This window comes from Camellia sinensis, chromosome 12, assembly GCF_055761805.1.
Source record: "Camellia sinensis isolate YWXY chromosome 12, ASM5576180v1, whole genome shotgun sequence".
Taxonomy (NCBI): domain Eukaryota; kingdom Viridiplantae; phylum Streptophyta; class Magnoliopsida; order Ericales; family Theaceae; genus Camellia; species Camellia sinensis.
The window spans coordinates 173745151-173752161 of record NC_138972.1 but is presented as its reverse complement, the minus strand read 5'-3'; positions in this window follow the sequence as shown (position 1 = coordinate 173752161).

Sequence of the window (7011 nt, the reverse complement as noted above, 5' to 3'; positions counted from 1 at the left end):
CCATCATGGAAGAGGATCCGAATAAGTGTCCGAGTTTTCGAATCCTAACGCACAAGAAATGGAAAGTCGACGCCATAATTACATATCTGCCACCATGTAAGAGGGTCTGAATAAGCGTCCGAATTTTTGAATCCTCATGCTCGAGAAATGGCAAGTAAACACCATAATTACATATCTGCCGTCATGCAAGAGGGTCCGAATAAGTGTCCGAGTGTTTAAACCGTAATGCATGAGAAATGGCAAGTAAACACCATAATTACATATCTGCCGTCATGCAGGAGGGTCCGAATAAGTGTCCGAGCATTTAAACCCTAATGCATGAGAAATGGAAAATAACCACCATAATTACATGTCTGCCATCACGCAAGAGGGTCCGAATAAGTGTCTGGGTGTTCGAATCCAAATGCTCGAGAAATGGCCAGTAAACACCATAATTACATATCTGCCAATGTGCAAGAGCGTCCAAATAAGTGTCCGAGTGTTTAAACTCTAATGCATGAGAAATGAAAAATAAACACCATAATTACATATCTGCCATCATATAAGAGGGTCTGAATAAGTGTCCGAGTGTTTAAACCCTAATGCACAAGAAATGGAAAATAAACACCGTAATTATATCTCCGCCATCATGGAAGACGATCCGAATAAGTGTCCGAGTTTTTGAATCCTAATGCACAAGAAATGGAAAGTCAACACCATAATTACATATATGCCACCATGCAATAGTGTCCGAGTGTTCGAATCCAAATACTCGAGAAATGGCAAGTAAACACCATAATTACATATCTGCCATCTTGCAAGAGGGTCCGAACAAGTGTCCGAGTGTTTAAACCCTAATGCATGAGAAATGGCAAGTAAACACCAGAATTACATATCGGCCATCGTGCAAGAGTGTCCGAATAAGTGTCCGAGTGTTTAAACCCTAATGCGTGTGAAATGGCAAGTCAACACCGTAACTACATATCTGCCATCACGAAAGAGGGTCCGAATAACTGTCCGAGTTTAAGCCCTAATGCATGGGAAACGACAAATAAACACCACAATTACATATCTGCCATCTTGCAAGAGCGTCTGAATAAGTGTCCGAGTGTTCGAATCCAACTACTCGACAAATGGCAAGTATACACCATAAATACATATCTGCCATCTTGCAAGAGGGTCCGAACAAGTGTCCGAGTGTTTAATCCCCAATGCATGAGAAATGGCAAGCAAACACCAGAATTACATATCGGCCATCGTGCATGAGTGTCCGAATAAGTGTCCGAGTGTTTAAACCCTAATGCGTGAGAAATGGCAAGTAAACACGATAATTACATCTCTGTCGTCACGCAAGAGGGTCTGAATAAGTGTCCGAGTGTTTAAACCCTAATGCATGAGAAATGGAAAATAACCACCATAACTACATATCTGCCATCACCCAAGAGGGTCCGAATAAGTGTCTGAGTGTTCGAATCCAAATGCTCGAGAAATGGCAAGTAAACACCATAATTATATATATGCCAACGTGCAAGAGTGTCTGAATAAGTGTCCGAGTGCTCAAACTCTAATGCGTGAGAAATGGAAAATAAACACCATAATTACATATCTGCCATCATATAAGAGGGTCTGAATAAGTGACCGAGTGTTTAGACCCTAATGCACGTGAAATGGAAAATAAACACCGTAATTACATCTCCGCCATCATGGAAGAGGATCCGAATAAGTGTCCGAGTTTTGGAATCCTAATGCACAAGAAATGGAAAGTCGACACCATAATTACATATCTGCCACCATGCATGAGGGTCCGGATAAGTGTTTGAATTTTCGAATCCTAATGCTCGAGAAATGGCAAGTAAACACCAAAATTACGTATCTGTCATTAAGCACGAGGATCCAAATAAGTGTCCTAGTGTTTAAACCCTAATGCATGAGAAATGGCAAGTAAACATCATAATTACATGTCTTCCATGATGCAAGAGGGTCGAAATATGTGTCTGACTGTTTGAATCCTAATGCTCGAGAAATGGCAAGTCAACACCGTAATTACATATCTGCCATCACGAAAGAGGGTCCGAATAAGTGTCCGAGTGTTTAAGCCCTAATGCATGAGAAACGGCAAATAAACACCATAATTACATATCCGCCATCACGCAAGAGCGTCCGAATAAGTGTCCGAGTGTTCGAATCCAAATACTCAAGAAATGGCAAGTAAACACCATAATTACATATCTGCCATCTTGCAAGAGGGTCCAAACAAGTGTCTGAGTGTTTAAACCCTAAGGCTTGAGAAATGGCAAGTAAACACCAGAATTACATATCGGCCATCGTGCAAGAGTGTCTGAATAAGTGTCCGAGTGTTTAAACCCTAATGCGTGTGAAATGGCAAGTAAGCACGGAAATTACAAATCTGCCGTCACGCAAGAGGGTCTGAATAAGTGTCCATGTGTTTAAACCCAAATGCATGCGAAATGGAAAATAACCACCATAATTACACATCTGCCATCACGCAACAGGGTCCGAATAAGTGTCTGAGTGTTCGAATCCAAATGCTCGAGAAATGGCAAGTAAACACCATAATTACATATCTGCTTTCGTGCAAGAGCGTCCGAATAAGTGTCCGAGTGTTTAAACTCTAATGCATGAGAAATGGAAAATAATCACGATAATTACATAACTGCCATCATATAAGAGGGTCTGAATAAGTATCCGAGTGTTTAAACCCTAATGCACGAGAAATGGATAATAAACACTGTAATTACATCTCCGCCGTCGTGGAAGAGGATCCGAATAAGTGTCAGAGTTTTCGAATCCTAATGCACAAGAAATGGAAAGTCGACACCATAATTACATATCTGCCACCAAGCAAGAGGGTCCGTTAGCAACATACATAATAGTGTACTCGAAATGCGAGACAACGTAAAACAAGTGGGAAGCATAACAATGCTGTGAAGGCACAGATATGTAAGTGGAGCACGCGGTCTACGCAGGCAACAAAATTGATCACAAACATGCAGTCTACGCAGGTAATGAAATTGAACATAAGAATGCGGTATACGCGAGTAAAACATGCGGTCTATGCAAGTAATGAAATTGAACAAACGTGCGGTCTACGCAAGCAAAACATGCGGTCTACGCAAGTAATGAATTTGAACAAATATGCGGTCTACGCAAGTAATGAATTTGAACAAACATGCGGCCCACGCAAGCAAAACATGCGGTCTACGCAAGTAATGAATTTGAACAAACATGTGGTCTACGCAAGCAGAACATGCGGTCTACGCAAGTAATGAATTTGAACAAACATGCGGTCTACGCAAGTAATGAATTTGAACAAACATGCGGTCAACGCAAGCAAAACATGCGGTCTACGCAAGTAATGAATTTGGACAAACATGCGGTCTACGCAAGCTAAACATGCGGTCTACGCAAGTAATGAATTTGCACAAACATGCGGTCTACGCAAGGAAAACATGCGGTCTACGCAAGTAATGAATTTGAACAAACATGCGGTCTACGCAAGCAAAACATGCGGTCTACGGGAGTAATGAATTTGAACAAACATGCGGTCTACACAAGCAAAACATGCGGTCTACGCGAGTAATGAATTTGAACAAACATGCGGTCTACGCAAGCAAAACATGCGGTCTATGCAAGCAAAACATGCGGTCTACGCGAGTAATAAATTTGAACAAACATGCGGTCTACGCAAGCAAAACATGCGGTCTACGCGAGTAATGAATTTGAACAAACATGCGGTTTACGGAAGCAAAACATGCGGTCTACGCGAGTAATGAATTTGAACAAACATGCGGTCTACGCAAGCAAAACATGCGGTCTACGCCAGTAATGAATTTGAACAAACATGCGGTCTACGCAAGCAAAACGTGCGGTCTACGCGAGTAATGAATTTGAACAAACATGCAGTCTACGCAAGCAAAACATGCGGTCTACGCGAGTAATGAATTTGAACAAACATGCGGTCTACGCAAGCGAAACATGCGGTCTACGCAAGTAATGTGTATGAGAAGAGTTGAATGTACACACGTAAGTAGAAATATGTTATTCACGATGCTGGAATGTAAAGTACTGTAACTCAGCATAATTGAAACGGTTTGTGGAATTCCCAAGATATGAAAAGGATACGGGAAGGGACGTTCTTCGTACGTATCGAGTATCGCTCGCAGAAGTTGTGGCCTGAGGTCAACTCGAAGGTCCGCGTTTCAAAAGTGTGCTTTCCCGCATTGTCTCAAGTAACGAAGGTGCCAAACCATGGAGTTAACCCGAACAATGGTGCGGAAGGTGTGTTGACCGCAAGGGGAGCTTTACTGGTATTAATTCCGACACTTTGCTACCCTGTCATTCTATGTTTTAGTTTCCTTTTTACTGGTAGTTTAAGCATATTGCACTGCCTCGGGCAGGTTTTATTCTTTCTCAAAATTACACATTTTGCAAAACACGTGACGGGAATGAAACAACCATTTTGTTCAAAAGATGCTGCATTTGTAAAATTTCTATGCATCGCATCGCATGGTATCACACCACAATGTGAACGAAGTTGAACCTTTTGAACATTGAGTATTTACATCGTAATAATCAGGTAGTGAACCGACTTACAACTCGATAAGCAAAAACAAAGGCATGATATAACCAAACAAGTGCGAGTACAACTTGATAAACAAATCAAAAACTCAAAGAGAGTGAGATACAACTCGATAAGCAAATGTACAATAACTTGATAAGCAGACAGGTGTGACTCCGCAAGAATCGATCACCGGGGGAGGGACCGGGGGTGTTGGAGTTCCCCAATACCTAGCACAAATAGCTCAGGGAACCAGGAGGAAGCCCATCGGCCAAGGGTAGAGGCCATCGGCCATAAATTTGTTCGGTCGGCAAAAGGTAATGGCCGGTCGGCATAATATTTGGCCGGCCAGCTATGAATGAGGGAATCACCAGAATGTTGACACCTGTCCTCCACCCAACCTTATCTCCTACAAAAGACCCCAGCTTCGTAGTTTTTCTCAATTCCACATTGATTTGCTCTAATGGAAGAGTTTCTTGCTCAAGATCTCACAGCTTGGATTGCTAGCTTGGATGGCTCGGAGAAGTTGAATTTTCGGGGTTTCGGCATAAATGCAGTATTCACTCTGGGTCGTACCCCATTGCACCTCCCGTTTCTCCATGCTGCGGCAAGGTTTTGGAATCCGGTGACGCTTGTCTTTAGCTTCGATGGGCAAGACATATGTCCTACCTTTGAAGATTTCCGAGCCTTAATGGAGTACGAGCGCGATGAGGAGCTCCTACCCCAACTTAATTTTGGCCATGCCCAATCCTTAGGGCGAATGTGTGGACTCAGCATGCGTGACGCTCGGTCTCTGATTTGTGACGGGATGCTGGACATTCCGAGTTTGACCGATCGGTTTTCTGATGCTGGTGATCGCAACAACCATCACTGGCAAGGCTTCCGGCGACATGCCCTCTGTTTGTGCATGCTATCTCATTTTCTATTTGTTTCAGGCTCCGGCGGGTCTAGTGTTCTGCTGACCGAGATTGTCCAAGGCTTGAAGGAGGGCAAGAGCTGTATTGCCATGACTCTGGCTGAGACGTTGATGGGCTTAGACGCCTTTTACCGTCATGAGACGACCAGATTAGCAGGGAGTCCACTACTACTACAGGTAATGTTTCCCACGTAATCTCACATATGTATTTGCTCACATCACTCGGCCCTCACGCTTGGTCTTTTCTCACAAAGCCCTATTCTCCCTTTTCTCTCCTCGTACATCTCTCTATTCTTTATTCTCTCATTTTTCATCCCTTCCCAGGTATGGTTGATGGACAAATTGCAGGTTGTGGACTCTTGCCCAACATATTCAGCTCGCGGCTACTTCTTCCGGCACCGTCTAGTCAATGCCCTTGATGAGGGATGGTGGTTCGCTTGGATGTGCCGCTTGTCCACAGACCATATTGCTTGGCGGTGCTCTTGGCTGAGCCTTCCAGCAATGAGTTACAGTATACCCCGGCAGACTGGGATTCAATTGATTGGTCTCACTCACTGTGTATTCTACTTCCCATTTCGGATTCGACGCCAATTTGCCCATGATCAAACCTGCCCGCCAGAGGGGATAGAGTATCCTGCTGCATTCCCAGCCCGAGGCGCACAGCTTGCTTGGCAGGCCACCGGGTTGAGGACGAGAGAACTCCTGGCCCCCGCTCCCACTTTTAGTTGCACTTTGTCTGTTGAGTGCTTGGATTGGCTTAATGAGGAGGAACAGGTTGGGCCCATCTTGGCATCAGAGGCTTCGACCAGCTCTGGGAGGGGGCGCAGGAACACCTGACTTGACTATGCCCCGGATTTATTGCTTTATTAGTACTTTCAAGTTTTCTTTATGAATGTAATAAAAAGCAACTTCGATTGTATGCAAGAGCAGGAGAACTCTGTTTTGAAATCAATGAAATTGAAGGTTGTGGTACTGAAAATTTTTCGTTTTGGTCCAAAAATGGTCTTAGTTGTAAAAAAATTAATTTGAACAAAGTCGGCTTTTATTAAAACTTTTCAAAAACATTTTCGATATGGATCAGAATTGGACATGCTTGAGATCTGTCACTGAGATGCACAACCCCAGATCCCTGCAACTGGAAAGTTGCCCCTAGTCTGAAGAGTGCCGCGGCACTGCATGGCAACGGAAAGTTGCCCCTAGTCTGAGTAGCACTGCGTTGGACATTTCAATGGATGCTGATAGACAAAGATGACTGAGATGATCGAATGGACAAAGTTGATCGTGGAAAAGTTATTGCTGAACTCCAGGATGAAGTTGACTACGTATCCCAAAGATGGGAATCAAGCCTTACGTAGTTCACGCTTTGGTTCACTCGAGTATTTTCACTCTTCTTTTATGCTCTAACTTTTGCCAAGGTCGCCCTTTGCGGGTTTTCAACCTTGCGAGCTCAGTTTTTATATTTTCTAATTTTTTGTGCTCTAACTTTTGCCTAGGTCGCCCTTTTGGGTTTTCGGCCTAGCGAGCCTCTCAAGGGTAA